Source organism: Ptychodera flava (genome assembly GCF_041260155.1).
Source record: "Ptychodera flava strain L36383 chromosome 23 unlocalized genomic scaffold, AS_Pfla_20210202 Scaffold_24__1_contigs__length_23054250_pilon, whole genome shotgun sequence".
Classification (NCBI taxonomy): Eukaryota; Metazoa; Hemichordata; class Enteropneusta; family Ptychoderidae; genus Ptychodera; species Ptychodera flava.
The window spans coordinates 3,028,407-3,049,519 of NW_027248278.1; the positions used below are offsets into that span (position 1 = coordinate 3,028,407).

General features: G+C 39.4%; 1 protein-coding gene across 2 annotated transcripts in view; it reads right to left on the reverse strand.

Moving 5' to 3' along the window:
• LOC139124774 (uncharacterized) overlaps positions 1-21,113 on the reverse strand; it is a 148,701-nt gene that overhangs the window by 15,877 nt on the left and 111,711 nt on the right. The window contains exons 1-3 of one of the 2 annotated variants that reach the window (XM_070690883.1): positions 5,146-5,699; positions 2,651-2,876; positions 893-945 (exon numbers count right to left, since the gene is read on the reverse strand). The gene's annotated coding sequence lies outside the window, so the exon portion shown is untranslated. Of the gene's footprint in view, positions 1-892; positions 946-2,650; positions 2,877-5,145; positions 5,700-21,113 lie in introns of those variants that run through there. The other variant, XM_070690884.1, reaches the window with a different exon arrangement.

The window sequence follows — 21,113 nt, forward strand, 5'->3', positions numbered from 1 at the left end:
TTATGACATCTATACTCAAGGAGTTACATTGGCTTCCAGTAGAAGAACGAATCCGTTTTAAAATTCTTTGTTTGGTTTTTAAAATTGTCCATCAAGATGAATTTGTTCCAAATTACTTATCAGAATTAGTAACAATTGATATCCCAGTACATAATACCAGAAGGAGTGTCGGTGTAAGATTGAATCCCTTTTCTGTCAAAGATCACGGGAAACAACTTTCTAGAACATATGGTGACAGAGCTTTTAGCGTGTATGCCCCTAAACTGTGGAATAGTTTGCCACCCGAACTTAGGATGATAAAGAAATTCGCTCTTTTTAAGAAGTCTCTTAAAACCATTATTTTTCGTCAATGCTACTGTTGACTTGGATATAATTTTTACCTGCATGTTTTATAGTTTATTTATTTTTTTATCATTTTTAGTGAAATTTTTAAACTACTTTCTTTGCTGTTTTTAGGTATGATCCTTTAGTCCAGATTTTAGCTTGCTTGATTTTATCGATTGTTTTTAATTTCACTCTTTCCTCTGTGACTTATTTTGTATTTTCTGCGTTAATTTTAGTTCTTCCAGTAATTTTCTGTAATGTACAGACCACTGAGACAAGGTGTGTAGTGGTCTTTAAACAATAAATTATTATTATTATTATTATAGCCCATGGTGATGTACTGTCCCGCCATCTGGTCAATGCATACTTTCTTTGCACCTCCTTTCTTAAGTATGATTGTATTCAACCTGCGAACAGTACTCATATCATTGTTAAAAACAGATATGAGTTGTGAAGCGGCAGAAACGAGCAACTGATCCAAGGTGTCACCTCTCTTTATCTTATTTCTGGCCTGAGAACTATTATTGATGGATGACTCTAAACACTGCAGAAATGTTGGGGCACGAACCTGAAGCTCATTCAATGCTGTTTTCCAACTGAAGTTCAACAAGCAATCCACACCTGTTTGGAAACAGAGAGACTATTAGTAGAATGAATTACCACATACATTACATTTATCATTTATAAGAGGAAGGCAGGGTGTCATCAATTTTCATCCAAAAAATTTAAGGAGCCACTAAAAAATACCATGAATCTAAAGGTTGGTGATGTCTGTGAGAGTTTGTACTACCAAACTGTTTATAAATGGCTGCCTTGCAACAAGAAAGGGTTTCTTACCCTTGTACTATGAGACGGGCAAATACTATGACATGGTTTATTCCCAGGTTACAGAAAGGAATACTGAATTACAGTTAACTGCTCTACACCTAAAAATCAACATGCACAAAAAATGTGGCCAAACCTTCACTAACACTGAAATCACAAAACTTGGAACAATTATGAATATTTGTTACAAGTCATCGTTAATGACACAGTCCTCACTTGTTAATGGGTCCTTTAACCCTTTTCCTGCCAGACAGTATCACTTCCTCATCAGACGAGTCAGTAAAAAGCGGTATTGAGCCAAAACATGACATATTTTCACCCACTTGGCTTGGTCTATTATAGCATCTTTAGTCCATAAAAATCAATGTAATGCTTTTAACAGCCTTCAAATGTTTAATATTATGTTAAAATACACCATAAGAAATATGTTGTGTTTCATTAATTTTAACCATCTTGTCCTGATGGTGAAATATGGACTTGGCAGGAAAAGGGTTAATTACAAGTCCTCGAAGAGGATAGAGTTGTCTTCATTATGTCTGTGATTAAAAATACTGTGATACAGATGGTGCTTTATAATGAATGAGAATGAGTTCCAGGGTGGTGAAAACATAAAACTGATGTAGGCCGCCATCCTAATTAAATAAAGGTCATGAAATGAGTGTCAATTTGTGATTGATCGACAGGATGTTGCCAAACATTTTTTGCAATATCCAATTATAACACTGACAGACTATTACCGTACCATGTTTCATAAAATTTTTTAGACATTCACCCAAAAAACAAAAATTCATTGTGTAAATGCAAATTAGCAATTAATTTAAATTATACCGCTAAGTGTCATTGAATTGTATGTACAACACTATGATATTAACATCTGCACCAAGTTTCATCAAATTTGATACAGTATTTATGGATATATCACTCTAATCAGGAAAGTTCATGACATATGAAATTACAAATTAATTAACTTGACACTAATAAATGTCTTTATTCACTGTTTAAGCAATGTGAGATTAATATCTGCATAACGATTCATGTTCAAGGATTGTGATTTAATGCCAGGGGATCATAAAAAAATGGATTTTTTTTTTGGGGGGGGGGATGTATTTTTCACCAGACAGTGAAGGGGGTCACCGAAAAAAAATCCTTGCAAAAATTCAAAATCTCCTCCCCAAAGTAAAAATGAACATTCCCTTAGATAACTGTGATTCATGCATGGTCCCTCCACAAAGGACCGTGATTCATGATAAGAAAGTCTGAAACATGTATGTATCAAAAATTATGAATTGTCATCAAATTATTAATGTATTTACATTACAACCAAGATGAAGATGAAGATGGAGATTTGTTTATGAACAGTTAGTCATGTTTTGGTAAACATAAATTTATAAAAACGGTACATGGAGGAACTGTGGTATAAATTATCTCTCATATGATAAAAAACATTAACAAAATCGTTTTGACTTGCCTCTGAAGGTCATTCATATTATTAGTATCCTACCTGTATATCTGAAAATGGATGTAGGATTTAGAGAACAGATCTGTGTGACTTCATTATTAATAGCCTGACAGATTAGTTCCATGATTGGCTTTCTCAGAGTGGCAACATTCAATATTTCTTTAGCTACACTTTCATCTGATGTTAACGTCAACTTCTTAATCAAACTCTGGAGTTCACTTTTTGGTATGAAAGTCCTGCTACCAGATTGAGGAAACTGCCCAGGAACCTGGAGAGAGACAGGGACAGAGAGACAAACAGTGTGAGAGAGATACAGACAGACAGACATATAAACAGAGACAGGGACAGAGAGAGACAGTACAAAGAGATAGGTAGAGAGAGAAAGATCATTTATAACTGTTGCCTGATAAAGTGTAATATATCAACTGAAAACATATGTGTTCCATCTATAATGATCCTATCTGTTACTTTATCCTTCACTTTTAGGTACATGGGTCAACACTTGTATTTGAAAATGAGAACTAATTTTAAAATGTACCATAAATGTCATACCTGACTGTTCTAAATTAAGTTAGGGGAGAACCATTTGATTTCTGGGGGGATATGGAGGATTTTGAGAAAAAAAATTGTCACCAAGTGAGAGAGAAGAAAAAAAATTGATCCTGTCATGGCCTGAGAAAAAAAAATTGTCATAACAGACAGAAGAGAAAAAAAAAATTGTCACAATGCACCAGAAATAAGCACAATTTGGAAACCTTATTCTCATGTATTCTTTGCCGGCGCACCGCCATAGGCGGCGCAAATGTACAACAAGCAATTCTTATGTTTCTTTTCCCAGCACTTATGATATAAGCACCTCAGTACACTCAATGTTTTCCTTCCCTTTTCTGACCCAAGAAATCATATTTCAGGATTTCTGTTGCAATATCTCAATGGCATATGCACTATCTAAAGGGGACTATTTGACTTCTGTAAATTGTGAAAATTTAAAACACAAGACAGGATTAATAAACTAGTGTTTAAACCAATCTATTATTTTCTCAATATAAATTTGTTAGAAAGATGTACCTTGACAATGAAAAATTGAGGAACAACAAATATAATGAAATACAATGTGTGAGCCTTGTTTTTCTGACCACAAACACCGGATCGCAAACATACCATATTCAGGTTTTCATTAGAAGCTGGAAGCTGGAGAAATGACACAAGAAGGTCACAGATTTTCCGTTCCTGTGTATTCATTTGTCTTCAGTCTCTGGCAAACAGAACTGTTTTTCACAAATTGTATTGTCATTGTTTGGTTTTTTGAATTTTGTGACTCAAAAACTGATCGTGCAAAAAATGTAAAAAATATCAGTAGTCAATGTCATTTTCAAACAGTTTTACTGAGTGCAAAATAAACTGAGACTCCTCTCAGATTGCACCATTAAACACATCAATTTCTCAAAATTTCCAATACGAGAGGGGGAACCCCCTCTCGTGCTCTCCCCCTTGGGGTATTCTAACAGTTTCACTTAGTAAAAAAATTAAAAAACACCTCTCAGATTGCACCAGACTGGCACACATCAATATCTTAAAAATTTCCATGCAAGATAGGGGAAAGCCCCTGTGACACTTTCCCCTTAAGCCTCTCTCATGTTCTCCTGTACTTTCAAATTCTGCCCGGTCAGATATCCACGTTAAAACCCTGTCATAATATCCATCCAAATTAAACAATGTACTATATGATTAGATACTGCGTGATCTTTTATATCTTTATTTTATTGTGACTTTGAGTTTCATTTTGATGTGTTCACCTTTTTTGAACCATCATGAGATAACTGATGATAGTCTAGCAGGGTACATCAGGATTTGAAAGGTCTTAAAAAAAAAAGACTTTACTGTTGCTGTATTTTGTAAATTTTACGATTACATGTATTGGTATTTAACTTTTCTAAGTGGGGCATCAGTCAAAATTTCAGAGTTAGAGAGGGAGGTTACTGAAATTCATCATGGTTGGCGAAGGGGGGAGGGGGTCACTCGAAATTTCGGAGTTTCAGGCCGTAAATAATGACGGCTCCCTTATATAAACGCATTACAAACTTGATGACCAATAAAAAAAAATTTGCACTGCTACTCCATTTGAAAAAAAAAATTGATGCAGGTCTGACTGTAGAAAAAAAAATTGCTGTCACTCTGACAGGAAAAAAAAATTTGCTCCCATACCCTCTTCCTCCATACCCTCCCAGAAATCAAATGGTTCTCCCCTTAGTTGAGTGAGAGTTGATAAACAATGGTAAAAACATTTTTTTAAATCTGCACAATACTACTTTAGAATCAAATGGAAGACATATGTACCTTATGATCATTTATGTCTCATTTCATATGTCTTTTAATGTCATATGTTCACATTTATCTCTCATCAAACATTGTTTTTGGAATACCCACTATCCCATCCTAGTATCCCATCACAGTCCTTCTACTACTACAAATACTAACAACTGGTACTCTAACTACATTTCTAATACTCTATCTATAATTACTATATTTCTTCTCACCGTATTTTCACGTTCAGTATCAGGTTCATTGTGATTCTCCTTACATAAACTTTTCACCAACTCCACGTTTTCACTAACCACTGACGCGGGGGTAAGCGGCATTACACCATCTTGACGGATCCCTGGGTTTGATTTCGGCGTATCAAAAAGCATCCTCTTTATGGTAGTGAGGTATGTACGACCCCAAATGAATAAGAAATACGAGTGATTCTGAGACTCTCAGTTCATAGAAGAGTCAAAGTGCGATCACGTTTGCGACTGTAATTGAGACTCGCATTTCGCTCGGGGATGTATATTTGCGAGTGAATTTGAGACCGTGTCTGAGACTCTCATTTAACGTACAAACAGCAAGTGCGACTGTTCTTGCGACTGTCATGTGACTGACTCACTTCCTGACGTAATGTGGAAGGTCCGTCGTTCGCGTGGCATTGGCACACGCTGGAGAACCTGCCAGCTCAAAAGTTCACCCTTGTTCAGCTCAAAAGACATGACGAATATCAGAATGTTTCACAACAGTCTGAACCGACCATAGGGGTCCAATCTCCGATGATGACGATGATGATGATTAAATATTTAAAAATGAAGATAATAAACATATATTTGGACTCAGTAAATTTGTTATTGTTGTTGTTGTTATTGTTGTTGTCGTTGTTGATACTATTTGCAGAAAAGAACAAAGTATGCGCTGCAAATTTCAACACAGCCTAACTATACATGTGCGTCGCAAATTCAATACAGCATAACTATACATGTGCGTTGCAAATTCAATAGGCCTACAGCCTAACTATACATGTGCGTTGCTGCCTAACTATACATGTGCGTTGCAAATTCAATACAGCCTAACTATACATGTGCGTTGCTGCCTAACTATACATGTGCGTTGCAAATTCAATACAGCCTAACATTACCCAAGGGGTGTCACTTCATTGCCACACACTTTTTTTCGATCGCCAAAAATGCACCTAGCATGCATCGAAATCGGTAAAATTCGACGTAGGGTCAAAGCACATTAGTCCTTCTCATAATACTCCAACATTTTTACCTCTTACCGATGAAAGTCGAGAAATCAGCAAGTTTTTCAGCGTATCTGGACGTCTCTTACATTTCAGATTTAAAAGGCAAGGCGGTGTATTGAGTCACGTGGGCGCTTTTCAAATCGAACCAATAGCAGAGCTCGCCAAAATGCACCCAGCAAGCATCGAGAGCGGTAAAATTCGATGTAGGGTCAGAGCCCGTACTGAACGAATGGGCCCAGCGTGAAAACCCGGCAGTAACGTAAGTTTCTCACGTCTTTGGAAGACTATGGGTGACACTGTCTGCGTGCGTCTGCATACGAAATTCTGGTAACTTTAACAGTTCCAGTTCACCCGCAGCAAGAGATCGTTCTTTCCAAAGATGTGAGAAACTTACGTTGCCTCCGGGTTTTCACGCTGGTCCATTCAGCTCTGCTATTGGTTCGATTTGAAAAGCGCCCACGTGACTCAATACACTGCCTCGCCTTTTAAATCTGAAATGTAAGAGACGTCCAGATACGCTGAAAAACTTGCTGATTTCTCGACTTTTCATCGGTAAGAGGTAAAAATGTTAGAGTATTATTGAGAAGGACTAATGTGCTTTGACCCTACGTCGAATTTTACCGATTTCGATGCATGCTAGGTGCATTTTTGGCGATCGAAAAAAGTGTGTGGCAATGAAGTGACACCCCTTGGGTAATGTTAGGCTGTATTGAATTTGCAACGCACATGTATAGTTAGGCAGCAACGCACATGTATAGTTAGGCTGTATTGAATTTGCAACGCACATGTATAGTTAGGCAGCAACGCACATGTATAGTTAGGCTGTAGGCCTATTGAATTTGCAACGCACATGTATAGTTAGGCTGTATTGAATTTGCGACGCACATGTATAGTTAGGCTGTGTTGAAATTTGCAGCGCATACTTTGTTCTTTTCTGCAAATAGTATCAACAACGACAACAACAATAACAACAACAATAACAACAAATTTACTGAGTCCAAATATATGTTTATTTATCTTCATTTTTAAATATTTAATCATCATCATCGTCATCATCGGAGATTGGACCCCCTATGAACCGACGGGTGGGATCTGATCGAAGCTAAAATGTTACCGAGCTTTTATAGAAAATACTCATTTATTCATTTTGACTTTATAATATACATACTTTCCTAAAACAACATGCAAGTTAACACCTTTTGGCGCATCCAAAGATCAGTTTTGCCGGGGACTGAGTGTTCGGCAAAACACAAACATGAAGGCATTACGTGGGGTAGTGACTGCGTTTAACAAGTTTTGATAGTTTTCTTGATTCGCAATTGTCTCAGACGTGTCGGAATTGCGGTGATTATTTGAGTTACTTTCCATCAAAGACGAGTGGGGTGCGGGATTGCTGGATAACAAAGGTCTGTAAGATTTAAATCAAAAAAGGACGCGATACAGGTGTGAATCGGTAAACGTTTGCGATGTAAACATGTTAGATACGGCACAGCATTGTAATTAGATGGAGCGACCGCAGTGCAGACCCGCAAGCACAGGCGCTCTGTAGCTTGGTAGTCTGTTAAATAGATCGATTTTCGGCTCGATCTATCGATCCCGTAGTCGATATGCCCACGACTGCAACCTAAACACTCATTTAGGTTGCAGTGCGGGCATGTCGACTACGGGATCGATAGATCGAGCCGAAAAGCGACCTATTTAGCAGACTACCCAGTTCGAGCGCCTGTGCCCGCTGGTATGTCACTCAAGCCATAGCGCGTTCTTGCGTAGACGCTGTACCAAGAAACGCCGCCATTTCTAATCGTTTCTTCCACAGAACTGTCATGTAAAGTTCAGATTCAAGTTCTTTTAGATTTTGCTGTCGTGAAAAGTATTATTATTATCGTCTTGCCGTTTTAAAAGATTTTTGAGGACCTAAACGACATCGTGTGTTGCTCCATTGCCATGGAATCCGATGTCAAGGAAAAGCGGTGACTTTTTCAAGTTGAATGAAATTTCCTTTCTGTTTGCATTAGTCAATTAATCGAAATACTTTTGTTCACAATTGATTAAACTATAGACAGTGGCCTGTCTCGATTCTCCCGTCTATGATTCGATATTCACTGACTCATTTTTTCTCTTCTTTGTTGATCGATGAAAGTAATTTCATCTTCAATACTCTGTCCTAATTCCACAGATGTAATATCCAAACCTATATTGTCAATTATTTCTGACCAACGTACAAAAACTTGGTCCGATCGCCAAAGTACATATCTGCCGAGATGTTTTTCGAAACAGTGAATAAATATATTGGATGAACAGCCGTACTCTATGCATTAGATGATATCCATGTTGCAGTCTCTCCGGAAAAAAAAAACCCGGGGATGTTTAGGCGATAATAGAGGCGATGACTCAGTCAGTTGAATAAAAACATTTCGTACATCATATTTTTATCTAAGCGAAAATTTGTCGGTTTGATGTGCGACCGTACGCAGATCGCCCATATAAAACTAGTCAAAACAATTCTGCGACAATGATGGTGCCTCCTCGTGAATGTCCTTGAACCCGTAGCCGCAACCATTGTTTTTTTTAATGTGTTAAGGGGTTGATGATTGGTAGAATTCATGTATCAAAATTTGATGACAGACGTGATTGAATCCTGTAATTGTTAGGCAATTGATGGTGTGTATAGGGACGGCAACAGCCCACGGACTATGACAGTATCATGTACGAAGTACATTGCATGCTTTCTGAGAATGAACAGCTTGTTTCCATAGCTACCATGTGAAATCCGGCTTTGACCAATGTTCCTGTCCTTTCGGAGGATAACTTTCGAGCTGCGTAGTTACTGTTGAGGTTCAGATATCCGAATCTTTCGTGTTCGAAAGGCTTATCGATTTACAGAAAATACTAAACTTTTGTTATTAGTTTACATGTACATAACCCAGCACACGGGACAAAGCTAAATACTTACCAGGTTGGAAAATTTCTGCGAGTCGCGAGGAAAAAATACGTCGGTATAATTGATCCCGGTTTACTGGTAAACTTCGTACATTGAAATCGACATTAACATTGAGCGGTGATCGTGAAGCGTTAAATAAATGTCGGCAAAATAAAACATCAAATGGCTAAAATATGGAAAAGGAAATGGAAAAGAATTGATTCAAATATTCTCAGATAAGCGGTAAATCCATGTAGTTGGCGACAACTCAGTACATGTATTGCACAGTCGCTTGTGGCTCGATCGATACACGGCGACGCAACGGCCGCTGCGATATGCATACCACAGCGGTCATCTCCGTGTGTACGCGTATCGAACCACAAGCAAGATACGTCAGGCCGATAACGCCGGGAACACACATCGCACGCAGGGCTAGCTGAGCTACATGGTCAGCATGAAGCCTTAGTCAGGTCACCCGACCCCACTATTAAAGTTTACAGTTCATTATCTTGTTATTGTACATTTGGATAGTTTGTTGTCCTTTTGAATGTGTTTTAATTTTGTACTTCGTCGAATTTTGAATATAGTGTTAGTTGAGTTTAACATTTGAGAAAAACTAGGGTCTGTGATGTAATAAAGATTGATTGACTGATTGATATTCACACTCCGTACACAAAGTGATAGCATGGAGGTACAAAATATTTTTTATAGCTGCAATGGTACAAGTGAGATGAAATGTTTGCCGACGGGAACGTCATCGAGTCATACTCATTTACATATCACTTCCCAGTTCAGGCGGTCTCGCTCTGTGGGTCCATTGACAAGTGAGAAAGTGCTAATTTTGACTGAGGTTAATGGATGACGTACATTTTCTTTGAACCTCCCGGGCCTTCCATATGAGAAATATGCGCTCAATCAGTGATTAGGTACCGTTCAGTTTTTACGGCCGGGGGGGGGGGCGGCAAAATCCAGGGGGGGGTCATCATAATTTTGGAATCCGCAAAGGGGGGTCATCGCTTTTTCACTGGTAGAAAGGGGGGGTCACCACATTTTCAAAAACATAATACCAACAATAAAGTTCACTTTATGCCATGCCATGATCGACCCTCTTTACCGGCGGGCCGCCTTCGGCGGCCCACACAATAAATATACATTATGTATTACCCATGACCTTCTTAACGGGCAGACGCCTTTGGTGGCCCACTCATATTAGGTTTACTTCATGCAATGGCCATGATTGACCCTCTTTACCGCGGGCCGCTTCCGGCGGCCCACTACAATAAATTGACTTTATGTAATACCCCACGGCAATCTTACCGTAAAATTCCCAATTGAAGCCGCGGCTTGTATTAGAAACATTTTTGAGGGACCCCTGGGATCACGCACTGAATAATGGTAATGGCCGCGCGCCTTCAGCGGCCCTGTCCAGTAAAGTCTACTTTATGCAATAGCCATGATCGACCCTCTTTACCGGCGTGCCACTTTGGTGGCCCACTAGAATAAAGTTGACTTTACGTAATGGCCCATGACCGTCTTAACCAGAGGGCTGCCTTTGGCGAACCACTCCGATAAAGTTTACTTTATACAATGTCCATGGACATGAGTTGTCTATGGAAATGAAGTTAAAAATTGCCTTACAGTCGTCCTAATTAACAGACGTTTCAATGGATGTGGCTGAGAAGTTTGTGCACTGGCATCGAATAAAGTGCGCCGCGTACCGGAGTTCAAATCCAAACCATGCGGGTAAATTTGACATATGGGTTTTGGTTATTTTTCAGGGGGGGGGGGGGGTCATCAATTTTTTTCGTCTGACAAAGGGGGGGTCATCATTTTTTCACAAAAAATGCAGGGGGGGTCTATATTTTTTTGAACACCGGCGACAAGATTTTGCCGGCCCCCCCAGGCCGTAAAAACTGAACGCTCCCTTAGCTTAAGCTGATTTCACGTCATTCTCACACTAACAACGGTTATTGGAATAGTTCAAGAGTTATACACACCTATCCTTTTCATGCCCTCCGAAAGAGTATTAGTATTTAAGCTCATGTACTCCAAAAAGCCACTTTTGGAAAACGACTAGCTGACAGCTAATGACAAAACGCACTCAATGTGATTTCACGCTTCCTTGGTACTCTTTATACAACTAGAAATATTTTTTGTTAAAGTAAAATGAAAGACGAAAAAAGCTCTGTGTCGAACTGACGATAGATTTCCAAACATCTGATGAGGTAAAATCTACTCAAATTGGCAGATCGATTGGAGCAAAGAGAATATGGTATTTCCCATTTGATCTCCGAAACGTCATTGTGGAGTTTCTCTCAGAAATGAAATTTTGTTTGTAACGACAACTGAAAATCGCGTCATTTACATTCGGGCTTTTCATGTTCATGCTCGATAGCTGTCGACGCGACACGAAATTTTGCAAATTCGTCGATATATGAATTCTTCGAACTATTATGGAAATCAACAGCAAAATGAGCAAGTGTTTCAATATGTTTCGAATTACAAAGCAAGCTGGACATCATGAAGTCAAAAAGTAATACGAAATTTTCAAATGAATGTGAAACTTCATGAAGGTCAAAGGTAAAAGTACATCATGACTGGGCGTGACGTTGAAGGTTCGATAAACAGTATGGCATCAACAATGGCCGATACGGCGTGTGCGTATCTGACGTTAGTCCAGTCTTTCTCTATTTTCGCTAGTTTTATGTCTTAGTTAGTACCCATTTATCGGTTTTATTCGCCATACTTTATCAATATTCTCAATGTGTTATATAAATACACCCGTGACCAGCTACATCGATTTTAAGAGCTGACTTACCTTTCCGTAATCATAGGCCTTACTCTGTATACCACGGTCCTCCAGGGACCGTGTCTATAAGGTGCGTCATGCAACAGCGTAGTTCGAATATACATGATTGATAGAGTATTTGTTTTATTGACCTTTATTTTCCATGATATACCGTAAGATAAGAAATGAAGGGGAAAGAAAGCTGAGGTAAGGCATACGTCGATGTAGACATGCCGTACTCCGTGATCATTTTTTCAAGGACCTGTGCACGATCCTCCCACAAACCGTGGTCTAGTGTCTCGATTGCTACTTGTTCTACCGGTAGTCTAAGCGCCAGTCGCACTTGTCAAGTGAAAGGTCATTGAGAGTCTCACGTACAGTCTCAGATCAAGTCGCATTTACTGTTTACTGTAATCACAGGCGACCCAAGTATTACTGAGTGTTTCACACTGTTTTCTCTATCATTTTCTCTTCTTTCTTCATGCTCTGAATGATCGGAATAAATAAAATAAATGGTTTATATAACCTAACCTAACCTAACCTGTGACTCTTTATTTATTTTACACTCCATTACAAGGACGTATATCTCTCATACACACATGCTCTAATTAATTAGTCAACACAACTAATTATGCTAATCCGTGGACTTATCAGAGGTTGGTCAACATCGGAAAGATAGTGATGTAGTAACCATTCCTATCTTTCGCGATGTTGACCAACCCGTAAATCCCTGATAAATCCACGGATTAGCATAATAGTCGTGTTGACTAATTAATTACAGCGTGTGTGTATAAGAGATATACGTCCTTGTAATGGAGTGTAAAATAAATAAAGAGTCACAGAGCTAGGTTAGCCTCATTAGGTTGTATAAACCATTTGTTTATTTATTCCGATCATCCAGAGCATGAAGAAAGAAGAGAAAATGATAGAGAAAACAGTGTGAAAAACTCAGTAATACTTGGGTCGCCTGTGCTGTAATCAATGAGAGTCTCAGATATAATCGCAAATGAGGTCGCATTTAGTATCTTCTTCAATTTGAGAGTCTCAGATTCAGTCTCACTTCCTGTTTATAGGGTCGTAGATACCTGTGGTAGTGCTACAACCACTGTTTTCATCGCCTGCCCTTTTTCTCATAGCCGTAGTCTGGTGTGGCTGATTGAAATCAAGTACACTCTTTGTCTTGTAATATTTTGTCCTGAACTGGTGCAATGCCTTCAGTAAAGAAGTTGCAGACACGCTGCAATTTCTACACACGCATGTCGAACTGAAATCCCGTTCAATCACATCTTGCACAATATATTCTACTTCCTGGCAAGTTAGTGTTTTGGTCTGACCTGATACTGCTGAAATCACTAATGTGTTCAAAACGTGAAAACAAAGACCCTGCCGCCAGCACGTCTGACCGCAACTTTTTCCGGCTGTCAGCAAGACATGTCAACCGAAAACATGAACCCGCCACATTCAAAACATCGACGCGCGAAACAGAAAAGTTTGACTGCCCAGACCAAAAACATTAAACCACGCCCACCTTCCAAACGCCGACCACCGCACTTACACTGTGTTTGAAGCGTGTTTGTGCACAGCTTTTCTCTTGATTTGCTTACTGGTTTACTAAACTTGGTTCAAGTTCATGATTTGTGATCATGTGAGTTGGGTGAACGCTTGGAATGCATTGCAATGTTTTGTGTTCTGTTTTCAAGTGAAACGTGTGAGTAGGATATGAACGCATTGAGTGGGGTGAACGCGATACAGGGAAGTTTCACCTGGCACTCACTGTAGCTGCACAGACTAAAAAAAAACGCGTTGATCGCTACGTAAACCTGACCTGGGCTGCCAAATTTTACACGATGAACTTTTACATATCATTTTATTTTTCGAAAATTTACCGACTTGAACCAATTCTCTGGTTAATTTACCTTCGTCATGTGACATCCTAATGGCTCAAACGGAGATATAGGAATGGAAAGGCAATCTTGCACAAGTTACAGGATTTGATTGTCATGGAAATCTTACCGCGTGGTGGGGATAAAGTTACTGGCGATTTTTTGCAGAGAGGTGGCGAAAAGTTCCGTTTCAGCGATCGTGGCCGGGTTACGAAATTTATGGAAACGCTTTGTATCAAGTGAAGTGTTAGATATCTCTCAAAGAAAAACAAAGAAAAAGAAAATGACGAATATGGCAATAGTGAAGAAGATGTCTCAACCAGTGCCGTCGCACGATGTGTGAGAAGCTGATGGTCAGTTTGGGAATAGACTTTTAAAAAACTGACGCCAGTAGCCTATGAGAAATTCACCGATGGGAATATTGCTAACTGTGATGAATATGTGAACTTTTTCTGAACAACACTCAAACAAAATCCAGTTCTTTGATTTCCAGTTCTTGCATATTTCACAAAGTCCCATAGTCCATGATTACGAGCCATGCTTCTAGTTGAATCTCCCGCGGCGTGTCGATGTTCTGTTCGGATAAATCCTGTTCATCGTCTCACAATTTTACAATTTTCCAAAGATGAACGACAGAATATCCGCCGGCCGCGCCAGTCGACAGGACCACAATGTCTGAAAAACGTATGTGAAAGTGGTTGATCGTGAAATTTGAGGTCAAAATTGGAGGCGTGGTTTAACAGATTTGCTCTGGCGGATAGAACTTAATTTCTATTTCGCGCCACGATCTTTTGAGTTTGGCGGGTCGATGTTTTCACTTGACAAGTTGAGTGACAGCTGGGAATATCTTGCGGTAAGACGCGCTGGCGGCTGGGCCTTTGTTTTGACGTTTTGAACACATCAGTGATTTCAGCAGTATAACTTCCGCCTTTTTGAAGTGTCATCTATAGATAAACCGCAGACGACACATAAACAAACACTGGTACTACTGCTGGGCACCGGACGGGTTGACATTTTTGTCGATCTACACTGACTTCATGAACTTTGGACGACCGGCCTTTGACATGTACCGCAGTAAAGTAAAATTAAAAACGACAATATAAAAAAAAACGCGTATATAGGTCTACAAGCCACTAGATAAGTGTACTAGCTGGTCATATTCTCTCCGCCCCGAGTAAGCTCGAGACTGGGACGGATTTTAGCTAAGCTCCGCCCATCCAGCTGCGCATGATATGAATATGTATAATCTTTTGACGTCACTACCCTTATGAATATTCATTTACTTGCAAGAGCGGACAGTCGCTGTGTCTGGCAGCGCGTCCTCTCAGCGTATAGCCTTTCGAATGCAGGCCCATCGCTGCGCACAAAACAAGGCACAGCGACTGTGGAGAGTCTAGGTCTAGCCATGCAAAAGAAGAAGGTACAGTGCACCTGGTTTGAAGGATCTAACCTCTCTTTAAATAGAAGAAATCTGCATTTCTTCGGGTGCCCTCTGTGGCATCTAAATAGAAACCTACCCTCTAGGATAGCACAGAATTGTAAAAATGAAAATTTGGCAGCAGGGGGTAGGAAGGAAATTACTCTGAGAGGGAGATACTGAGAAACTGACATGTATCCAAATGCCAGGGTTACTTAGTTCATGACACCCGTGATGCATAAGATGTTAACTTTCAAGATGCACAGCCAGCCTATTTATATTGTTCTGTGATTTAGCAGGATGTATACCAGCTTGATGTACAATCTGCATGCTTTGCTGAACCAATGCTGTAGAACAGGATGCACATCGCATTTGTTGGGGAGGAGAAACGATGGGATTATGTGTTTTGATCGGAAGGGATTAATAGAATCTCACACCTCCAAGGACCTGGGATCAGATTTCTCACACGAGTTGGGGATATTTTGTCTCACAAGAGCCACAGGCGAGTGTGAGACAAAATATCCCCAACGAGTGTGAGAAATCTGATCCCAGGTCCTTGGGGGTGTGAGATTCTTTTTCTCACATGACCACAAAATGCGTTAAATTCATATTGGACACGTACAACATTATCAAAAATTGTGACAACTCTGTCGTCTGCCACTGTACTCTGACCTGCTTACTTTGTAGTTCTGGTCCGTGTGTTACTCCTCGTGCCATTGGATAACATTTTGCGCGTGGAACAAAACAGACTTTATCATCCAATCAGAGCTCGTGTAATATTTACTGCAGAGTGTGGGATGGTTTCTGAGAGTGTGGGATCGATTTTTCCCACACCGTCGATCCTGCACTCCCAGCGGCCAGGAATGAGAGAAACCCTTTTCCTGCACTGGTAGAACGCAGGGATGGTCTACTAATAAAACAGCATTTATGTAATTTACATTAATTATCCCGTTGAAGTTGCTGTTGACAGTATCGCGGTATCTTCATCTTTGATTTCCAGAATGTTAGCAAGATGTAAAACCTTGCAAAGAGGATGTGAAAAAGAGTGCCCTATGGAATGAACTGAGTACTTTATTCCTTTCACCAACATGGTTTGGTCAAATTCTGTTGTTTTCAAGGCGAAGTTGGACCTCTACACAGGTATGTACATGTAGGGTTAACAGGGTTCAATTATCCTAATTGCACGATCAATGAAACTGTCTCTGAATCTTCTGACTCACATCCCTCTCACGACCTATGCATAGAGGTCGGTCACTTCATTGTTAAAAACATCAGAACAGAACTAAACCATAGAATAATGAACAGGTCAAGCCAATTCCCATATCAATTGATATTTGGACCTTTACACTAGTGACTTGGGATGAGTATACAACACACAGAAGTCATCATGCCTGAATATCACAATTCAGTTTCTTTAATTTTACGTTGCATATTGTTGATATTTGGTTTTCACTTGAAGCATGATGGATTGTCCATCATGGATTGTCTGTTTCTGCAAAGAGAGCCTATTAATAACCTCTTGTTGTGTCTTCAAGCGAGTTGACCGCATCGCTTTGACTTTAGATGACTCCTAATATTTTGGAGTGCAACTGTGATGTAAATTGTGAATAGAAAATTCTTTCTGACAGGATTCAAATGGAACAAAGAAATGAAATAGAATCAAGAAGTTTAAGCCCCAATCCCCTATATATCAAACATATCAGCTCTGCATTTCCATAGAAATGCAATTGTCTTCTGTTATTTTCAGCTATTTCAATGTCATATCGATGCACAATATCTTCTAATTTTCAATAAATTTTCTTCATTTATTTGAGCAGAACAAAATCAAAAGTTACTGAAATGGGTATCTGTAAATTGCATAAATATGCTGGTGCACAACAAAGTAACATACAGCCATAAGGGATGTGTAGTTAGATCTTGGTATTAAAGTGGTCAGAATAATTATTCACAAATTTCATTCAAATTTCTTTTTTGCGTTCCATCTTTTGAATTTTTTTGATTTCAGATTCAGCATGGCATGCATACTATTCCAGCTCAATGCCGCATAAATAGCTGTGTAATTGTTTTTGCAAAAGCAAAACAACTGCTGCACCTATTTTTGCTTTGCATATTCTCCTCCCCCTCCCCAATTTTGACCACCCCTCTCAAGACATAGTGATCCGTCCCAAAATATTTTTTGTTGAAAACATTCAAATATCAAAACTGTTGAGTATGCAGGTAATGAGTGAGGAAGTTCTTTACAGCATTCATTGTTCAAAGTACTGAAAACATGACTTGGCACATTTCAACAACACACTTTCCCCTTTGAATAATGAAATGTTCCAACTAAGAATAGCAACACAGGCGTGTAACTTCTAGTACATATTGATTGTCTCATGTCTGCCAAAGATCAAAGAAATGCCCTGATTTCAGATTGTCGCACTTCTTTTATACTCATACAAGCATATGCGATGACCCTTCTACGCTGAAACAATTAAGCTGTCATGACAAGAAAACAATCAAATCCTTTGAAGTCTGACAGGATACAAGAAATCTAATGAGATGTATCAAGACCATTAGAGCAACTCGGACTGACAGCTGTTCCAGCAGTGATTCATAACTCAGTATTAAATTTCAAAAGGGAATGACTCACCCATAAAGGATACAAACATTATTGACAGTGATGAGAGCCGAGTCAATGTTCCGTGACATTTCACAAATCCATATTTGCCGTGCATCAAACGGCTTCTTTTCGTGGATTTGAGAGAGCCTTTGAAGCATGAGCAGGTATTAAAGACCACTGTAAACAAAACGGAGGGCAAATCTTTCAGAGATCAATCCCATCTGCTGAAATCCGTTATTTCAACACACCTCATGGACAGGAGCACCCGTTCCCTGCTGTAAAGCACTTATCAAAAGCCGAACACAATGTAGATTTCCCAGAAGTCAACAATGCACTTTCTGTACTGCCCTAGAGAACACTTAACAGAACGTTCATAAAACTGTGCAGTATTTTTTTCCCCCCAAGTTTCACTCCGAAGATATATAACAAATGACCGCAGCTGCAGTTGCATGGTTGAATCAACTAATATGATTCAAGTAGCGTTCCGAGGGATTCAATTTCTGTGGCCTGTAAATTTCATCAGCACCAACCGTTCTCTGAATCCACAGGGCACTAGCAATACCTTGTAATAGCCAGCAATAACCTTGTCCTACAACAACCTGACACGTCTGTTACTGTACATGAAAGGGACAATAGTTGCAGCTTATGGTATTTTCATATTTTTCACATTTTTGTTCTATGAAACTTGGATGTTTCATCTTCTTCTTCACACATGTCTCAGATGTCTCAGAACACAAAATATTACAAGCGCACAGTCACTGCACTAAACAACCACTGCCATTGCTGACAAATATATCATTGTTTGGATTACAGGAAGAATTCAGTTGTCGAAAATAACAATGGACACTTGCTGTGCTGACAAGTTGTCAGCACACGGCACTTCCTCATCATTTCGGGAGTTGAAACAAGAAACCCCATTTTACAAGTCATTGTTGATGACACAGTCCCCGCTTGTCCATTTTGTTATAATCTTTGGTGTCTAGGTAGCTGTGGTCTAGGTAGCTGTGGAATGACATTGATGCAACGGGTACATCAGGCCTGTGACTTGCATAATAAAGTTATCTGAGGAACGTCCAATAAATGACTCATCTCTGCCGGTAATGACCACACAAGGAACTTTTGATTACATCACACATAACGATGCCCTTACTGCCTCCAGTGTCATGATGGCACATACTATACACATGGTTTGGTGGAATTTTCGAAATGGTATGGGATCAGGTATGTTGTTGTAATCAGCCATTTCAGATCATATAATGAAACAAATTAATGTGCACAAGAATGCAGCCATAGTATTTTATCTTCGTATCACGTTTGAACAAAATCAGTCCATCGAGGACAGTGACCTATGTTTTATGTTTCAAAGACATAAAAAAATCACACCAAAATTGAAATCAAATGGCTGTCTATGACCATATGGATCATAGCACAAAATTAGTAGACATGCATATGATATGCCATAGTACTTTATCTTGTACCAAGTCTCAACAACATTGGTTAAGGAATATTTGCATATGATTAAAGCCTCAAAGACATGAAAAAATCCAAAAATGACCATCTGACAGCGATATTGGAAAAAAATGACAATCTGGCAGACATATTGGAACATGTCACAAAGTAAATTGGCATGTATATGTGCCATAGTGCTTGATCTTTGTGCCAAGTTTGGACAAAATAGGTGTAATGACCTTTGAATAACGCTTCAAAGACATGCAAAATTCCAACAAAATGGCAGTTCTGCAGCCATATTGGATCCTATCGCAAGGTTAATTGATACATGCACATGTATGCCATAGTGCTTTGCCTTTGTGCCAAGTTTGAACAAAATCGGTTCAAGGATGTTTGAGTTATAGTTCAAAGACATGAAAAAAATCGCAAAAAAATGACCAACTGTCGGCCATATTGGATCATATCACAAAATAAATTAGTGTTCATATGAAGGGCATAATGTTTTGCTTTTGTGCCAAATTTGAATAGAATCAGTTCAAGGATGTCTGAGTTATGGTCCAAAGACATGAAAAATCGCAACAAAATGGCTGCCTCACGCCATATTGGATCATATCGCAATATAATTCGACATGCATATGTAGCCTATAGTGTTATGCCTTTGTGCCAAGTTTGAGCAGAATCGGTTCAAGGATGTTTGAGTTATGGTTCAAAGACACGAAAATTCGCAAACAAAATGGCCGCCTCGCGGCCATATTGGATGGTATCGCAAAATAATTCGACATGCATATGTAGGCCATAGTGTTATGCCTTTGTGCCAAGTTTGAACAGAATCTGTTCAAGGATGTCTGAGTTATGGTCCAAAGACATGAAAAATCGCAACAAAATGGCCGCCTCGCACCCATATTGGATGGTATCGCGAAATAATTTGACATGGATATGAAAGCCATAGTGTTATGCCTTTGTGCCAAGTTTGAACAGAATCTGTTCAAGGATGTCTGAGTTATGGTCCAAAGACATGAAAAATCGCAACAAAATGGCCGCCTCGCGCCCATATTAGATCATATCACAAAATAAATCGACGTGCATCTGTAGGTCATAGTGCTATGCCTTTGTGCCAAGTTTGAACAAAATTGGTTCAGTAGTGTCTGAGAAACTGTTGATGACGGACGGACGGACGGACGGACGCACAGACGGGACCCAATCTATAAGTCCCCGCCGGACTTCGTCCGCGGGGACTAATAACCAGAAGAGTTGCAGCAAGATTAGTGTTCTCTGAATCACAGCATGGCAAAGATGTACCCAACCTAAGCAGTACCCCTGACAAGCACAAAACAAATTTACTTCTTCAGTATTTTTCCCTGTCCTCTGTTCAGGTGAGAGTTTTGATACAAGGCAAGAACTATCACTATATAAGATCTATGGAAATGCACATCAAATTCTCTCTCCTGTAAGTATCCTCTCTGAGTTGACCATAATGACTTCCTTGAAGAGTTGTATGCTGTCTGAGGCAAATTTCAGGGATTTGGAAAGACCAATCAGTCAATGAAAAATATTCACAATTAGTTTTTCAAGTCCACTTCAATGCCATGATCGGCAACATTGACTCTCTTTAAGAACAGACCAAGGCTGTCCTAACACACTGATCTGTTCAATACACAGATCGTGCCCATCTCTCCTCAGAATGGCACTGTATCTGACGGCTTGGAAATAAAATGACAAGTGGTTCTATAAATATTGTATGTGATCAATGTTGCATCACACATTGCTTTCAACACCAAGTGTGAGCTGAAGGACCCTTCAGCAAGACAAAATACCAGTAGCCCTTCACAGCTATGTCAATTATACACACTGTGGTTAAGGTAGTATGCGTCTCAAAAGTGAAAGACAAACTTT